Here is a 19,811-nt window from a genome sequence, read left to right as displayed (position 1 = left end):
TCCCACACCCGCAAGGTCGTTGGTAGTCCTATCAGCCAACTCTCAGATCTTAAATGCCAGATCGGTATATAATAAAACCTCCCTTGTCCATGATTTGATTGTGGATGAGGCAGCCAATCTGGCATGTATAACCGAGACCTGGGTAGGTGAGCAGGGAGGAGTTGGTCTCTCTCAGCTCTGCCCACTGGGGTACTTGGTTCAGCATCATGGTAGATCTGAGGGTCGGGAAGGTGGGGTTGCTGTGGTCTATAAGAGTTCCACCTCACTCACCAAGCACCATGTTCATTCAGTTACTGGCCTGGAGTGTTTGCACCTTGTGTTGGGCCAGAGGGACAGGCTGGGAATCCTTTTGGTGTACCGCCCACCTTGCTGCCCAATGGCTTCCCTAACTGAGCTGGCAGAAGTGGTCTCGGATATATTGTTGAGGTCCCCCAGACTAATAGTACTGGGGGATTTCAACATTCATGCCGAGACCACTTTGTCTGGCGCGGCTCAGGACTTCATGGCTTCCATGACAGCCATGGGGCTGTCTCAATATGTTAGTGGTCCAACACATGTATCGGGGCACACTCTAGACCTTGTTTTTGCTACTGAGCATGGGGAAAGTGATCTGGATGTGGGGAGTTTTACAATACTCCCTTTGTCATGGACAGACCACTGCTTGCTGAAGTTTAGACTTTCAGTAACCTCTTCCCTCTGCAAGGGTGGGGGACCTATTAAAATGGTCCGCCCCCGGAGACTAATGGATCCTGAAGGTTTTCAAAGGGCTCTGGGGGATTTTCCAGCTGATAGGACTGGCGCTCCTGCTGAAGCCCTGGTCGCTCTGTGGAATACGGAGATGACCCGGGCTGTAAACACGATCGCTCCTGCACGCCCTCTCCTGTGTAGAGCTCATACAGCTCCATGGTATACTCCGGAGCTGAGAGCGATGAAGCAAGATAGGAGGCGGCTTGAGCGGAAATGGAGACGAACTCCAGACGGATACAATTATGCGCTGGTTAGTGCTTCGACTAAGCTCTATGTAGGAGCAGTGAAGGCAGCTAAAAAACATCATTTTGCTGCCACTATTAAATTATCTCTTTGCCACCCAGCGGAGCTCTTTCGAGTTGTCCAGAGGCTTCTCCATTCAAACCCTCCGGACACGGTGGAATCATCGGAGGCCCGCTGTAATCAGTTTGCCGATCACTTCCAGAATAAGATCTCATGTATCCGCCAGGACCTAGACTCTCAAGTTATAGCACTAGATCCTAGTGAGATGTCCGGAGCACAGTCTTGTCCTGTTTTCTTGGATGAGCTTCAGTTGATTCAACTTGAGGACATGGACAAGGTGCTTGGACAGGTACGTGCAAACACTTCGGTACTGTATCCTTGCCCCTCCTGGCTGATAAAAACTAGCAGGAATGGAACAGGTAGCTGGGCCAAGGAAGTGATAAGTGCCTCTTTATGAGAGGGAGTGGTCCCGGGCTGTCTGAAAGAGGCAGTGGTGAGACCACTCCTGAAAAAGCCTTCCTTGGACCCAGACAATTTTAACAGCTACAGGCCAGTGGCGAATGTTCCATTCCTGGGCAAGGTCTTGAAACGGGTGGTTGCTGGCCAGCTCCAGGCGCTATTGGATGAAACTGATTATCTAGATCCATTTCAATCGGGTTTTAGGCCCGGTTTTGGCACCGAGACAGCCTTGGTCGCCCTGTACGATGACCTATGTCGGGAAAGAGACAGAGGGAGTGTAACTCTGTTGATTCTCCTTGATCTCTCAGCGGCTTTTGATACCATCGACCATGGTATCCTTCTGGAGAGGCTCACGGAGTTGGGAGTTGGAGGTACTGCTTGGCAGTGGTTCCGCACCTACTTGGCGGGTCGTCTCCAGAAGGTAGTGCTTGGGGAACATTGCTCGACACCGTGGGCTCTCCAATATGGAGTCCTGCTGGGGTCAGTTTTGTCCCCCCTGCTTTTTAATATCTACATGAAGCCGTTGGGAGAGGTCATCAGGAGTTTTGGAGTGCGTTGTCATCAGTATGCTGATGACACGCAGCTCTACTTCTCCTTTTCATCTTCTTCAGGTGAGGCTGTCGATTTGCTAAACCATTGCCTGGCCACGACAATGGACTGGATGAGAGTTAACAAACTGAAGCTCAATCCAGACAAGACTGAGATGCTGTTAGTGGACGGGTTCTCTGATCGGATGGTGGATATATACCTGTCCTGGATGGGGTTACACTCCCCCTAAAGGACCGGGTTCGTAGTCTGGGAGTCTTTTTAGACTCTTCCCTCTCACTTGAGGCTCAAGTAGCCTCGGTGGTTAGGAATGCGTTTTACCAACTTCGGTTGGTAGCCCAGCTACGTCCCTATTTGAGTAAGGAGGACCTTACATCAGTGGTACATGCTCTGGTAACCTCACGTTTGGATTACTGTAATGCGCTTTACGTAGGGCTACCTTTGAAGACAGTTCGGAAGCTACAACTAGTGCAAAACACCTGTTCTGGCCAGCTTGCACTGGTTGCCAATATGTTTCCGGGCTAGATTCAAAGTGTTGGTATTAACCTATAAAGCCTTATACGGTGCGGGACCACGATACCTTGCGGAACGCCTCTTCCGATATGAACCGGCCCGTGCACTACGTTCTGCTACGAAGGCCCTCCTCCGGGTTCCAACTCACAGGGAGGCCCGGAGGGTGATGACAAGATCTAGGGCCTTCTCAGTGGTGGCCGCCGAACTATGGAACAGTCTCCCCGAGGAAGTACGCCTGGCGCCGACTCTGCTCTCCTTCCGGCGCCAGGTCAAAACCTTCCTATTCTCTGAAGCATTTTAAGTTACACTTTAATTTTAAAAATGTTTATTATATTGGATTGTTGATTGTATTTTAGTATTATTTTGTTATTCATTGTATTTTTATGCTATTTTATGTTCACTGCCCAGAGAGCTATTGCTAGTCGGGCGGTATATAAATTTAATAAATAAAATAAATAAATAATAAATAAATAAATAAGTTGTAATCGACTTGAAGGCACATAACAGCAAAAACACCAAAGACCAGTTATTTCTGCACTCCACAGCAATATATATCTACCAAAAACTCTTAATAGGGATAATATAAGATGATGTGTTTCTGGCATTGTTCATGATCGACTGGAACCTTCTGGAAGCTATCATTGTTTTCTTGCTGAACCTCAAAAAGACATACCCTCATCCTGCATTCAGCACTCAACAGATCTCCAATGTAAGAGGCTTACAAGCCTGTATAATCTTAGAAGGGGGCATGGTTGTGAGGGGGCCTGGCATAACTCCTGACTCATGAAGGGACCGTGCACTTCTATATTTGCCACTGCACTGCTGAGGTTGAAGAAGAAGAACTATGTGAATGGGTTAGAACCTCTATTTTTTCTGACATTCTAGGTATGAGTGGAAGGAGAAGGGGTGACACGGAGAGATAGAAAAAGGGGGTGGAAAAATCCCTTCCTACCTTCTAGAAGGTGGCAAAGTTCAAAAGGTTACAAATTCCAATGCAAGCTGAGTGCCTGGCCTGCTTGGTCATTTAGGAAAAACAAGCTTTATCATAACGCAGCAGCAGCAAAAAGGCCCCCAGAGAAAGAAAGTAGGGAGTGAGCCTATGCACGCAGAGGTTTTCTTTTCAAATGTGTTTTTCTTTATCGCTGTAGGGCTTTCTGGGTTGGTTATGCAGGCCTCAGTGAGTGTCAATTGCAAGGAAGCCTTTGTTAGTGTGTACTACAAAAAGAAAAGACAAGTTGTAGACTAGAGAGTGAGAATTCTGTGAGGGCAGTAGAAGAGACATTGAGTCCTGATGGTAGCATCCCATCTACACCATCAAGTAGTTTGGCAGAAGCAGGAGATAAACATGTAGACACTGAATTCAGTAACTCAAGCAATGTCTCTGGCAGTGAGAAAGGACAGTCAAATGGTACCCGTCATAGAGAAGCAGAAAGCTATATTCAAGCCTGGCCAGATTATTCTATAATCTTAGAAGGCTGTATAATCCCAGAAATAGCTGTGAGGAGATGTAGCTTTGATGATCATGAAGAGACCCTGCACTTCTGAATTTGCCACTACACTACTGCATTTCCACACTGATGTCTTTAAAAGTAAAAACACTTAAATAAAGGTATAGATATGATAAAACAGCTGACAGGTGCACCGTATGCAGCCTCCCTGCATTTCCATGCTTACAGAAAAATCCAGTCAAGGACAGTGTGAGATTTTTAGAAAGCGCAGGCACTTCAGAATGCAGACCACCAGACAGATGATTTGGAGAACAGAAGAAAGAAAGGACACTTACAAAACCCCTCAGCCACTCAGAGGTAAGGTAAAATGTAAATGCACTGCCTTCAAGTCGATTCCAACTTATGGTGACCCCATGAATAGGATTTTCATGAGGCTGAGAGGCAGTGACTGGCCCAAGGTCCCCCAGTGAGTTTCATGGCTATGTGGGGATTCAAACCCTGGTCTCCCAGGTCATAGTCCAACATCTTAACCACTACACCACACAACAAAACCCTGCATCTCCCCACCCATGAGAATTTCACCAAAATTTTATCTCCCTTTCCTAATTTTTGAACATGGGCAAATGGCTGGGAAACACAAAGAAGAATTTTTTGCCACAGAACTAATTTGCATGTACTTTTCATTTGTACTACACTATGTGACACACTACTCATGCACAAGAGTGTCCATTTATATTATTCATTTATTTATGATATAGAATCATAGAATAGTACAGTTGAAAGGGTTCTATAAAACTATTGAGTCCAACCCCCTGCTCAATGCAGGAATCCAAATTAAAGCATACCCAACAGAGGGTGGTCCAGCTGCCTCTTGAATGCTCTCTAGTGTTGAGAGCTCACTACTTCTCTAGTTTTTCCTGATGTTCAGCTGAAATCTGCCTCCTGCAACTTGAGCCCATTATTCTGTGTCATTGATGTTTTTGTATTATATTGTATTTTATTGTATCTATGTTCACCGCCCAGAGAGCTATTGCTAGTCGGGCGGTATATAAGTTTTTAAAAATAAAATAAATAAATAAATAAATTGCACTCTGGGATGATTGAGAAGAGATCCCAGCCCTCATCTGTGTGGCAACCTTTCAAGTACTTGAAGAGTGCTATCATATCTCCCCTCAGTCTTCTCTTCTCCAGGCTAAACATGCCCAGCTCTTTCAGTCTCTCTTCACAGGGCTTTGTTTCTAGTTCCCTGATCATCCTTGTTACCCTCCTCTGAGCCTGTTACAGTTTGTCTGCATCCTTCTTGAAGTGTGGGGTCCAGAACTAGACACAGTACTCAAGATGAGGCCTAACCAGTGCTGAATGTAGGGGAATCAATACTTAATGTGATTTGAAAACTATACTTCTGTTAATGCAGCCTAAAATAACGTTTGCCTTTTTTGCAGCCACATCACACTGTTGGTTCATAATCAGGTTGTGATCAACAGCAATTCCAAGATCCTTCTCATATGTAGTATTGCTGAGCCAAGTATCCCCCATCTTATAACGCATTTGGTTTCTTTTTCCTAAGTGTAGAACTTTGCATTTATCCTGTTGAATTTCATTCTGTTGTTTTCAGCTCAATGCTCCAGCCTGTCAATATCCCTTTGCATTTTTGTTTCTGTCTTCCAAGGTATTAACTATCCTTCCCAATTTTGTATCATCTGTAAATTTGATAAGCATTCCCTGCACCTGCTCATTCATATTATTAATAACAGTGTTGAAGAGCACTGGGCCCAGGACTGAGCCCTGCAGTACCCAACTTGTTTCCTCCCCCCAGTATGAAAAGGAACCACTGATAAGCACTCTTTGAGTATGATTCTGCAGCTATCAATCTGACACTTCACCCATCCTCCATGCTTTTACAAAGATAATAGACAGTGGTTCCAAGAGTTCTTCAGCCAGTTCCTTCACTACTCTAGGATGCAGTTTGTCGGGCCCTGCAGATTTGAACTCATTCAAAGTGATTAGGTATTCCTTGACCATTTGTCTTATCAATTTCAAGCTGCAACCCTGCCCCTTCAACTTCACATTTCCCAGGAGGGTCATAGACACCGTTTTGTAGGAATTCCCTTGTCATCTGTTATCATTTTGCCATCCGCATTGAGTATTTCTTTTCTCTGTCTTTTCCTATGGATGTACCTGAAGAAAGTTTTTTTGTTGCTTTTACCATCTCCGGCTAACCTCAGCTCATTCTCAGCTTTAGCCTTCCTAACTCCATTCCTACAATTCCATGATACCTGCCTGTACTCTTCCTTTGTCTCCTGGCCTTCCTTCCACATCCTGTATGTGTCCTTTTTTGTTTTCAGGTCATCTCTAAGCTTTCTGTGAAGCCACATTGGCTTCTTCTGCTGTTTCCCCCCCCCCCTTTTCCCTGTTGGAATTGCTTGCCATTGCGCTTTTAGAATTTCCTTTTTTCAGAAACTCCCACCCATCTTGGACTCCTTTTCTCATTAGGGTGGCTTGTCACGGACCCTATTTATATACCACCTTTTTCTCCAAGGAGCTCAAGGTGGTGTACATGGTTCTCCTCTCCCCATTTTATCTTCGCAACAACTGTGTGAGGTAATTTAGGCTGAGAGTCAGTCACTGGCCCAAGGTCACCCAGTGAGCTTCATGGCTGAGTGTAGATCCTTACATTTGTGAAGAGTTGGAGAGCGTGCAAAAAAGAGCAAGATTCCAGTTCTAGTCTTTGCAGATTGGCCCCCTCAGCCATTTACCCTGTGGATCAATAGCCATTGATACAAAACTCCTTTAAAGAAGGACTTGTACAGTATGGATGTAATCTGAGGTGAAGCCTACTCTGCCCTGAGAGATCCAGGGGATGGGCTGCAAGCCTTGGAGAGATCTCATTTCCAGTGCTTCTGACAGGACTACTATTAATGGGAAGCAGCAGCCTGGGACAGCTACAGCTGTGTGATTTCAGCTCCAGTCCACTGACAACTTCCAGATTTCCATTTGGCAAAATACTGTTTTAATTATAGTATGTGTTTATCATTCATCAACAAAGTGATTTGGGGAAAAAAGGTTATTTGGCCCCAATAGACTGGAAATAAGGCTCAAAATTCCAGTAATGTGAGGTTCCAAATGTATGGTAACCAAACAGAAGGTGCAAATGCAAAGGGAATATTGAGGCTTCTCCAAGCTCCACCTACCAAGAGGTATCTCCATTCCCAACTACATTCTACACATTTACCCAGCATACAATTTAGAATTTGTTCTGCAATTCAAACTCCTTAAAGGTAGATTCTGTCCCCACATATGTCACAGCTGAAGACATCTTTGTGGAGGGGTCAGTGTATACTTAAATTGTAGGATAAGAACGGGTGGGTAGGGAAACTAGTAAACTTCATGTAAACTTTTGTAATGCATGAACTCTTTATGCTTGCTAAACAAATATATATAAACATGAAAGTAGTTTTCACTTACATAAGAGATTACATGAAGATATGTGAGGATATATCTATATTCTAAACATCTTTAAGAAATGTGGAAAAATGTGGAGGGTTGCATGTTTAGGATCCCCCCCCGACCATAATTAGAAGGAGGGACGTAAAAAACTAAACTCCTTCCCCAAAGAAGTTTACCTGGTGCCAACATTACCACCCTTTTCAGTACAAGACGAAAGCATTTTTATGTTTAAATGTGTTGTTTTAATATGGGTTGTTATGTGCCTTCAGCTAGTTTACGACTTATGCTGACCCTATGAATCAGTGACCTCCAATAGCATCCGTTATAAATCACCCTGTTCAGGTCTTGTAAATTCAGGTCTGTGGCTTCCTTTATGGAATCAGTACATATAATTTGGTCGTCTTCTTTTTCTACTCTTTTTCCCAGCATTATGGTCTTTTCTAGTGAATCATGTCTTCTCATGATGTGTCCCAGGTATGATAGCCTCAGTTTCATCATTTTAGCTTCTAGGGAAAGTTCTGGTTTAATTTGTTCTAACCCACAATTATTTGTCTTTTTCACTGGCCATGGTATCTGCAAAGCTCTCCTCCAACACCACATATGAAATCAATTGATTTTTCTCTTATCTATTTTTTTCCCTGCCAACTTTCACATCCATATATACAGATCAGGAATGCCATGGTCTGAATGATTCCTGCATTGAGCAGGGGGTTGGACTTGATGGCCTTATAGGCCCCTTCCAACTCTACTATGATTCTATGATCCTGACTTTAGTGTTCAGTGATACATATTTGCATTTGAGGACCTTTTCTAGTTCTCTCACAGCTGCCCTCCCCAGTCCTAGCCTTCTTCTAATTTCTTGACTGTTGTTTCCATTTTGGTTAATCTGTGCCAAAATATTGATAATCCTTGACAAGTTCAGTGTCCTCATTGTCAACTTTAAAGTTATATAAATCTGTTGTCATTACTTCAGTCTTCTTGACATTCAGTTGTAGTCCTGCTTTTGTGCTTTCCTCTTTAACTTTCAACAGCATCCATTTCAAATCATTACTGGTTTCTGCTAGTAGTATGGTATTGTCTGCATCAGTGGTGTCACTAGGGGGTGCGGGGTGTGTGGACTGCACCAGGTGACACCATCAGAGGGGGGTGACTCTCAGCTTTAATTTAAAAAAATTAAGTTTCTAGGTGGTCCGGTTCTCGAGATATACATAAAAACGTCAGCCGCCCCCATTAAATCTTTTTTTAAACTACTGTATAGCACTTTGTAGCTTTAACCCCGCCCGTTCAGGATTGCAACCAATCAGTGAAGTGTTTGTTTGACCTGTGGCTGTGTCTAGTAAACCTCATTGCAAGGCCAGAAAATGGTGGTTTCCCCCCGTTGATCTGAAAATCTCATAAATTGGGTAAGTATATACATTTCAGTTTTTTCCCCTCTTGTGTATAGGAGTCAGATCCTGGGCAGTGTTTTCAAAACCTTCCCAATACTTGTTTTTGTGGGGGTAAAAGCATTGCTAATCCCATATCTCTAGAGTAAATCCCATTGAATTTAATAGGATTTACTTTTGAGTAGACATGGTTATGAATGTGCTAAAAATCAATGGGACTTTGGAGTGAATGTAAAAAAGAATTGTGTTTGTGTTGTCTTTCTGTCTCTCCCTCCTCCAGTCCTATTTTAAAGCAAGTAGGCAGGGCTTACTTAGGTATTACAGTTTTTATTCTGTAGGAAAGTAATACTGATTTTTTTAAAACTAATACTGATTTTTCTGCAATGACCAACTGGTTTGACAATAAACTATTATATGGGCTGTATGTATGTATACATCTGCAGTGTGTGTGTGTAGTCTTTCCAACGACCCTGTGAGGTAGGGTTGGAAACCAAGGCAGCTCACAACAAGAAATAAAGCCTTTAAAATCCAATAACCATAAAGCAAGAATAAACAGTTGGAAAACAGCCTAAAGAGGCATGATTCTGAATTTTGGGTTGGGTGAATGAAGTTTATTTATTTATTATTTGATTTATATCCCGCCCTTCCTCTCAGTAGGAGCCCAGGGCAGCAAACAAAAGCACTAAAAGCACTTTAAAACATCATAAAAATATATTAAAACATCTTTGAAAATATTTTTTAAAAGCTTTAAAAAAACATTTTTTTAAAAAAAAGAAAAGGCTTAAAAACATATTAAAAAGCAATTCCAACACAGACTCAGACTGGGATAAGGTCTCAACTTAAAAGAACAAGTTGAAAGAACAAGTTCCTTATCACTTGAGGCTGTAGTTCTCTGCACACTTCCCAGTTTGAGTAAGCCCCATTGAATACATTGGGACTTGCTTCTGAGTAAACAAACATCGGATTGCACTATAAATATATTTACAGATTGTGTAATTCATAAACATATTTGAGAGTCATGTTTATATAAATATTTCTTCATACTGTGTCCCAATAAGTATTTGATTTCACACTATGGTTGTAGATGATTTTTTCCTCTACATTTTAAGTGTGCCCTTCTTCCTGGGGGTGGTCATGGTTCTCTGTTGTTTTCATCCTGAGGGGAGGGTAGGCTGAGAGATGGTGAGTAGCACATTTAAGGTCTCTTCACCTCCCCCCCTTTTTTATTTGTATTTATTTTATATTTCTCCAATATCTTCCCCTGGCTGTTTTTATGTATTTTCCTTTTTTTGAGGACTTTGTCACACATTACTTTTTGAGACCTGTAGATTCATGTCAGAATGAACATGTACACGTATTGAATGGTGGCTTGGGTGCTGTTTTTTCAGTCTACGCTGCATGCGTAGCGAAGGTGATACATCATCTGGCAGCTAGCTTCATAACATGAGAATGAAAAACATTTGGATCACCATTCACTTGTTTACTTTTCTCACTATTGAGACCACTTCATATATTACTTTTTCATACACAGAAATTTAATCTTTGTATAGGAAAAAGTATTTTGTAAAATATGAAGGATAGTGGCTGCCCAGTCAGTATAACCACTGTACAAGATCTACTCAGCCACTGTAATTACCTTTTTGTTTTGAGTGCCCTTTTGTCTGGGTCTTGGTTCAGGTGTGTATCCAATTTTGATGTGCTTATGGAAGGGGTGTGCAAGTAGTGTCACCCCAAGTGTGGAGGCTTGGACAAACATTGTGTTATGGAAAACCAAAGTCTGTGTGAAAGTAGTACATATTTGGGAATGCCATCAGTGTAATCCTAAACACACTTAAGTATATTGATTTAGTTTAATTAATTTAATTTAATTTAGTAATTACAGCTGTTATAGGAGCCTGTTGACTGGCAGATAGGGATAGAGGCATGTGCAAGCCAGGGAGGGAGGTGGGGGGCCAAGTTATAGGAAGTTTGGGCGGCAGGCACTGGAAGGGTGCTGCTGGCAGACCATGCCGGAATAGAGGAACGCGGGACAGATGCATTATATCCATCCCATGTTCCGGGTCTGCTCAGAACCAGATGAAAACTGGGGGACGCAAGGTTCCTACTGACCTTCGACTGCTGTTATGTAATGCCAGGTCTGTGGCTCAGAAAACCTCACTCATTCATGATATGATCTTGGATGAGCGGGCAGACCTGACATGCATTACGGAGACTTGGCTGGACGAAGCCTCTGCTCCCATTCTTGAGGCCGTGTGTCCACCAGGTTTCCGTTATGCACAGCAGCCGAGGGTGGGAAGGCGGGGAGGGGGTGTGGCAGTCATTTATCGAGAGTCCTTGGTTTTTGCCAGACCTCCTCTCCATAGGACTCAATTTGTTGATTGTATGTACTGGAGGTTGGGCCCGAAGGGCAGTTTAGGGATCCTGCTGATGTACCGCCCACCCCGCTGCACAGCAGATTCCCTGTCTGAGGTGCTGGAGGTGCTCTCGGCTGTACGGGCGTTGTCCCCAGAATTGTTAGTGCTGGGTGACTTTAACGTGCATGCCGAGGCTGCCCTCACAGGAGCCCCTCGGGATTTCCTGGAAACCATGGCTTCCTGGGAACTGCACCTAAGTAATATTGGGCCCACCCATGTAGCCGGTCATGCTCTTGACCTTGTGTTTGTCCTGGGAGAGGAGAGAAGTGGTGTGAAGTTGGGAGTGGTACATGCCACTCCTGTGTCATGGTCAGATCACTACCTGGTAAATATGGACTTCTCGTTGCCATGCCCCCTCCGCAGGGGTGAAGGACCTATTAGAATGGTCTGCCCCAGGCGCCTGATGGATCCAGATGGATTCCTGAGTGCGCTTGGGGAATTGGAACCTGCTGAAGGTTGCCCGGTCGAAACCCTGGTGAAGGAGTGGAATGAGGGGATCACCAGGGCATTAGACCGGGTGGCTCCGAAACATCCTCTCCCCCTGAATAGAACTCAACTAGCACCATGGTATACACCGCGGTTGCGTAGTTTGAGACAGGAGATGAGATGACTAGAGTGCCGGTGGTGGAAATCTCGCTCCGAAGATGTCCGGACACAGGTTAGAGCAGCAGTAGCTGCCTACCAAGTGGCAATACAGGCAGGAAAGAAGGCTTTCTTTGCTGCCTCTATTGCATCTGCGGAGTGCTATCCCAGGAGGCTGTTCCAGGTGGTCCGAAGCCTGGTCGGTCCAGTTGCTCAGGAACCCTTGGAACAGTCAAAGGCCTCCTGTGACATATTAGCAAAGCACTTCGCTGATAAAATCGAACACTTACGGAGCTCAATCCCGTGCGCCGTGGATACAGTGAGTGAACCAGAGTTGGCCAGTTGCAAGCCAGTAAGTTGGGATCAGTTTCAGCTTCTCCCTTCTGAGGAAGTGGACAAGGTGCTTTCGTCTGTGAAGCCTACCACTTGCCTCACTGATCCTTGCCCCTCGTGGCTCCTTATGAGCTGCAGAGAGAAATTGGGCGAGGGGATCAAAGCGGTGGTAAACGCATCCTTGAAAGAGGGTGTGATGCCATCAGCCTTCAAGGACGCAATTGTAAAGCCCATCCTGAAGAAGCCCTCCTTGGATCCCCAAGTTTTTAATAACTTCCGCCCAATTTCGAACCTACCATTTTTGGGCAAGGTCATTGAGTGAGTGGTGGCCAACCAGTTGTCAGCACACTTGGATGAAACGGATTACTTGGATCCATACCAATCGGGTTTCAGGACTGGTCACGGAACTGAAACAGCCTTGGTCGCTCTGGTAGATGATTTGAGGAGGGCATTAGATAGGGGAGACTTCACCTTTCTTGTCCTCCTCGATCTCTCAGCGGCTTTTGATACTGTCGACCACAGTATCCTTTTACAGCGCCTGGAGGGATTGGGAATTGGAGGCACTGTATTACAGCGGTTCCATTCCTTTCTGTCCAATTGGTACCAACAGGTAGCACTGGGGGAGGAGGTTTCAGACCCTTGGCCTCTCAATTGTGGTGTGCCACAGGGTTCTATCCTCTCTCCCATGCTATTTAACATTTATATGAAGCCGCTGGGGGCAATCATTAGGAGATTTGGGCTGCAGTGTCACCAATATGCAGATGACACTCAGCTCTATCTCTCGTTTAAATCTTCGCCAGAGTTGGCTGTGGAGACCTTGTCCAAGTGCCTGGAATCCGTGAGTGGATGGATGGGAAGGAACAAGCTGAAGCTGAACCCCGACAAGACCGAGGTGCTGCTCGTAGGGGACAAAGGAAGGTTGGGAGATGTTGACTTGAAGTTCAGTGGGGTAACTCTACCCCTGAAGGACCAGGTCTGCAGCCTTGGGGTTGTACTTGATTCCAGGCTGTCCATGGAGGCTCAGATTTCGGCAGTGAGCCGGGCAGCCTGGTATCAACTACACCTCATATGAAGGCTGCAACCCTACCTTCCTGCTCATCAGCTCCCACTGGTAGTACACGCCCTGGTCACTTCTCTCTTGGATTACTGTAATGCGCTCTACGTGGGGTTACCCTTGAAAACGGTCCAGAAATTACAACTTATACAAAATGCGGTGGCTCGACTACTTACGAACAGTCGCCGCTGAGATCACATCACACCAGTGTTGTTCGATCTACAGTGGCTTCCAGTTGTTTTCCGAGCCCAATTCAAGGTGTTGGTATTAACCTTTAAATCCCTATACGGTTTCGGCCCAGTTTATCTTGCGGAGCACCTTCAACGCCACCAATTATGCCGCCCGACAAGATCAGCCACACAGGGCCTTCTCTCAATCCCGCCGACAAAAACAGCCACATTGGCGGGTACTAGAGAGAGGGCATTCTCAGTGGCGGCCCCCACCCTCTGGAACTCCCTCCCACAAGATCTCCGGCACGCCTCTTCCCTAAATGTATTTCGGAAAGCCTTAAAGACCTGGCTCTTTCAACAGGCCTTTGGGATCTCCGGGGAGGGTTAATTGTCTTGATTGAAATGCCTCCTGCCCTGTTTTAATATTGTTGTTGCAGCTGTATTGCTTTTATACTGTTTTTATATTGTATTATTGTATTTTATTATATTGTGTTTTAATGATTTTGTACGTCGCCTAGAGTGGCCATTGGCCAGATAGGCGACACAGAAATTAAATTTATTATTTATTATTTATTATTATTACTTAATAAATAATATCGAACTTACACGTCACAAAATATATTACGGTCATGTCCATAAGCACCAGGAGGGTAGTCGCCCAGGGAATCTTAGTCCTTCTGCTTTTTTGGGAGCAGGGTCCCTATGTCTCCAAGCATCCTACAGTCAGCATGAAAAGACAGTGTGTTAGTCACTGAGAAGAGTCTTCTAATATGCTTCCTTGCCTTTTCTGCATATTGGAGCCAATCAGAGTGAAAGGAGGTGAGTCAGCCACTGAGAAGACTCTTCTCAGTTGCTAACGCTCTCCACTTTCATGCTGATTGGCTCCTGGAGATGTTTGTTGTTGTGAGAGAATGCATTAACAAAGATCTCATTCTTAATCCAGGAGCAAAAAAGGGGGTACGTGGCTGTAACTATCATGAAGGGACCCTGCAGCTCTGAATTTTCTACTAAACAACTGATAAATACCTATGTAACTTTGTGTCTGGAGACTTATTATTAAGAATCACTTTCCATAACTGTAAGGAGGTGTGTCCACACGCATGCATCCCAGGCACCTAAATGAGGGGAGAAAGCAGCATAGGGACATAAGCAGGTGTCTTATTCCAGGGGTTCCCAAACCTTTCTTCTACATAGACCACTTGAAAATTGCTGAGGGTCTGAAAGTATCTGAAAATTTACTATGGGCATATGCAAGATAATTAACTCCCATTAGTAATAAGAGCAAGAATTTGAGCTGTGCGTATGATATTGTAATTTAAAGGTGTAATTTTAATTTTGCTAGTTGTTTATGTCACTACTATTGCCATTACATTCAGTGATATATGGGAATTACGATTTACGAGTAACATTAGTACAAAAAACATTACTAAGGATTCTGTATGGTCTGATACGGGAGGAGGTCCATGGGGGTGACACCATGAGTTACCGCACCAGGTGACACCAACCCTAGTGAAGCCACTGGTCTGCATATCTTAAATTATTGATATTTCTCCCTCCAATTTTCACACCACCATCTTGCTCCAATCCCGCTTTCCATATGATATGTTCTGTATATAGGTTAAACAAATAAGGTGATAAAATACACCCCTGTCTTATACCCTTTCCAATTGGGAACCAATTAGTTTCTCCATATTCTGTCCTTACAGTAGCCTCTTGTCCAGAGTATAGGTTGCACATCAGGACAATCAGATGCTGTGGCACCCCCATTTCTTTTAAAGCATTCCATAGTTTTTTATAATCTACATAGTCAAAGGCTTTGCTATAATCTATAGAGCACAGGGTGATTTTCTTCTGAAATTCCTTGGTCCGTTCCATTATCCAACATATGTTTGCAATATGATCTCTGGTGCCTCTTCCTTTTCTAAATCCAGCTTGAACGTCTGGCATTTCTTGCTCCATATATGGTAAGAGCCTTTGTTGTAGAACCTTGAGCATTACTTTACTTGCATGGGATATTCCCTGGGATCCCCTGTTTTGGAATTGGGATGTATGTGGAATGCTGCCAGTCTGTGGGCCATTGTTTCATTTTCCATATTTCTTGGCAATTTGGGGGGGAAAATTAGACAGATTCAGTCTCAGTAGCTTGTAGTAACTCTGTTGGTATGCCATCTGTTCCTCATGATTTGTTTCTTCCAAGTATTTTAAGAGCAGCTTTCACCTCACATTCTAAACTTTCTGGTTCTTCATCATACGGTTCCTCCATGAATGAATCTGTCATTCTGGCATCTCTTTTATAGAGTTCTTCAGTGTATTGCTTCCATCTTCCTTTTATTTCATCTCGGTCAGTCAGAGTGTTCCCCTTTTGATTATTCAACATCCCTGCTTGTGGTTTACATTTCCCTTTCATTTCTCTAATCTTTTGGAACAGGGCTCTTGTTTCTACCCTTTTTGTTGTCCTCTTCTATTTCTATACAATAACCATTGTAATAGTTCTCTTTGTCCCTACGTACTAGGTGGTGTATTGTTTCATTTAGGGTTCTATCTCCTTTTGCTTTTGCTTTCCTTCTCTATTTAACCATTTTAAGAGTTTCTTCAGTCATCCACTGAGGTCTCTCTCTTTTTAAGTTTTATTACTACTTGTTCTACCTTTTTTATCCTCTTCTATTTCTATACAGTAACTATTGTAATAGTTCTCTTTGTCACATACTAGTCGCTGTATTGTTGCATTTAGGGTTCTGTCCGTGTTTCTATCTCCTTTTGCTTTTGCTTTCCTTCTTTCTTTAACCATTTTAATAGTTTCATCATTCAGGTCTTTCTCTCTTTTTAACAAGAGATTGTCTTTTTGCATTCCTCCCTGATAATGTCCCTGACTTCAGTCCATAGTTCTTCTGGTTCTCTATCAACTAAGTTTAAAGCCTCAAATCTATTCCTTATCTGAACTTTATATTCTTCTGGGATGTTATTTAAATTGTATTTAGGCATTATGATTGCTTTGTTGTTGTTCTTTAGCTTTACTCTGATTTTCGATACGATCAGTTCATGATCTGTACCACAGTCTGCTCCTGGTCTTGCTTTCGCAGAAAGTATGGAACTTCTCCATGTTCTGTTACCAATTATGTAATCAATTTGATTCCTATATTGACCATTTGGTGATGTCTATTTGTACAGTCGTCTTTTCGGTTGCTCAAAAAATGTGTTTGCAAGAAAAAAATTATTGGCTTCACAGAATTCAGTAAGTTTTTCTCCTGCTTCATTTCTATCTCCTTTGCCCCATTTCCCCATAGTTTCTAGTTGTTCTCTGTTCCCTACTTTTGCATTCCAGTCCCCCATGATTATCAGAACATATTGTTTTGGTGTGTGATCAATTTCTTCCTGTACTTCTGCATAAAATCTTTCCAATTTCTCTTCTGTGTCTGCCGTTGGAGCATAGACTTGGATGATGGCTATGTTGATAGGTTTCCCGTTAAATTTCATTGATATTGTGAGAAATGTAATGTTGCTTTTTCAGAATATTCTAAGGATAAATAAAATATGTAATTTTATTGTTAAGAATAAGGGGTTCATAAGTTGATAGACTGTTTGTAATAGATATTCTATAGAGGCTGAAGTTAACATAGATAGAGAAAAGGGGCTTTTTCTTTGAATAGGATATGACCGACCACAAAGTATCAGGCTGTAGCTGCTTTGTTTGCCTTTTAGACAAAGTTAATTTTAAAATAAAGGATTCACGCTTGGCTGATTGAGATGAGGTTTTTATTCTTTAATTGCTTTGCTTAAGGTAAGGGGAATTAGTTGAGTAAATAGATTGTTTTAAATGACTGTTTTATAGATTGACTTTAGACAGACTGGGGTTAACATTGCTAGGCAAAAAGGGGTTTTTCTCCTGTAAAGATAGAAAATGACCATCTGGAACTCAGACAGTCTAGGCCTGTTTGTGGTCAAAGTCTGTTTTAGTATAGAAAGGGGATTTTTGCTCGGAAGAATCATAGGGAAATTTTACTTTGCTTGATGTAATGGGAGTGTTCTGAGAATATTCTGCTTAATTAATATGTACATAACAAATATTGGTGTAGAGCATCTTAGATCTAAGTAATAAGAAAAATAAATAGGGGTGGGACTTTATTAAGGCGTTTTTGGATAAGATTGCAAACCCTGCCTCTGGCCAATGAGGAGGCAGGGGAGGGAATCATAGCGTCGGGCTAGGGGATAAAAGTCTGTACCAATGTCATGTTGGGTGTGTCTGCCTTCTGGTAGGCACCCGTCCTTGCAAGAACGAAATAAAGCTTTGAAAATTGCTTCACAATTGTCTCTGTTGTGAGTTTTCCCTGAAAGACCTTTTTGGGGGTCTCATAGGGGGTTTTTCCCTTAAGGAAAACCACGTTTCTTACAGATGGGGGCTCGTCCGGGATCCAGTCTTTGAAGGGACCGTTAGTCCCAGTTCTACTGTGGGAAGACGCGTCCCGTTGGCCTTTCAACGGTCCCAGGTAAAGGGGACGGTCCGGTCCTTCAACTGACAAAAAGTCCCAGGGCATAATTTGATAAACCAGACATTGTGAATCAAGGGGAAATTCTTCGGGTGTGGGTTTCTTGGAAGGAAAGGCCTGGAATGGTAGGCACGCTGCCTAGAACTCATGTGAATTTGACCAGACAACTCCGTGCACAGATCAAGGTAAGAAAAACATTAAAGGCACTGGAAGGTTAGTGTGAGTACTTATCTTGATGGTCGGACAATCAAGGTAAAAAAGGGTTGGAGTGTCCCGGGGGGGATTGGCGTCCCCTGAAAGTCACCTAGTACCTTGACTGGGCAGAAGAAGTTTGAGACTCTTCTGGAAAACTGTCCTTCAGACTGAAAAGTCTGTAAGTGACAGAGGACTGGACCTTACTGTCCTGTCTGTAAGACAGGGGGAGTGGGGATAAAGTCCCGGGCTGGACCTTGTCATCTTGTGTGTGAGACAGGAGGAGAAAGGTACTAGCCTTAAAAGTGTGTTTGAGTATCAGATTTGAATGTGAGTGACTGAGGTGCATTTTAAACACAAAGTGAGTCTGAAGTCTCAAATTCACATTTTCGGACAATCAAGATAAAAAGGGTTGGAGTGTCCCGGGGGGGGGTTTGGGCCCCCTGAAAGTCACCTGGTATCTTGGTTGGCGAAAACAGCTGGAGAGAGACAAAACGAGTGAAAAGAAAAGGGTGAAAGAAGATCTGATTAAGGAATAAAATGGGGAGTAAGACTAAGAAAGTCTCTCCCGAAAGTCCAGTCCCAAGTACAAAGGATATTAAAATACCACCTGAAAGTCCATTGGGACTAATGTTGAGAGTATGGGAAGACTTGCCTTGTACAAAAGACAAGGACAAGAAGAAAATGATTAGATATTGTTGTTTTGAATGGCCAAGCCAACCCTTACAACCTCCAGCCATATTTTGGCCCAGATTTGGAGCCTTTGAGGCTTGGCTTTGTCAACGTTTAAATTTCTTTGTGAACAATAAAGAACCATTCTTTTTTTTCTTTTTTTCTTTTTTTTACAATAATTTTTATTCAAATTTTTATAAAACATAGAAAACAAAATCATAAAACATTCAAAGACAAAAAACAAAACAAAACAAAAATGATTAAACAAAAAAAATAAAATGTTGACTTCCCATTTGTCACATATCAAATCAGTTATAAGTCTACAATATATAACAATCCTGTCTCTTAAATCATATTATAAAATCACTTTCCTCCAGTAGTTATCTTAATTAATCATCAAATCTCATAAACATTACTTTATTCTTTCCACAAAAAGTCAAAGAGAGGTTTCAATTCTTTAAGAAATATATCTATCAATTTTTCTCCAAATAAACATGTCTTATTATATGACTATGGCTACAACAGCAAGATTATTATGGAATACTGATAATGGAAGATTGGACACTGAAATTACTGGACTTAACAGGACTATTGAAGATGGAAGATGGAACTAATAGGGATAATGGAATAATTGCTACTGAAATTATTGGACCTAACAGATTCTGATGAGATGGATTAATCGAAATGTTTATTTGGACTATGGTTATGACAATAAGATTATTATAATTATTAACGAGATGGATTAATAAAGAACCATTCTCACAGGAAGAATCAGATTATGCATTGTGTTGGAAGAGAAACTATGAAGGGAATTGTTATCCGTTAAGGATCACAAAGAACCAGGTTAAAACAACGAATCAAAATGAACTTAAACATGGATTCAGAAGCAGAGGGAGGGGTAGAACCAACAGATCAGGCATAGAGTCCAATCAGAAATGGACAGGCCCACAGGCCGGATGCTGGTTATGTGGGAAATTTGGACACTTCCAACGAGAATGCCCTGACTTAGAGAAGGAGGAAAATAACGCCTCACTAATGGCCTTTGATGAACAATAGGGAAGTCAGGGATTCCCTAAAACTGGGCCCCACCGGGAAACCTTGACAAATAAATTAAATAAATAA

This window comes from Rhineura floridana, chromosome 7 (genome assembly GCF_030035675.1).
Source record: "Rhineura floridana isolate rRhiFlo1 chromosome 7, rRhiFlo1.hap2, whole genome shotgun sequence".
Taxonomy (NCBI): Eukaryota; Metazoa; Chordata; class Lepidosauria; order Squamata; family Rhineuridae; genus Rhineura; species Rhineura floridana.
This window is presented reverse-complemented; position numbering follows the sequence as displayed.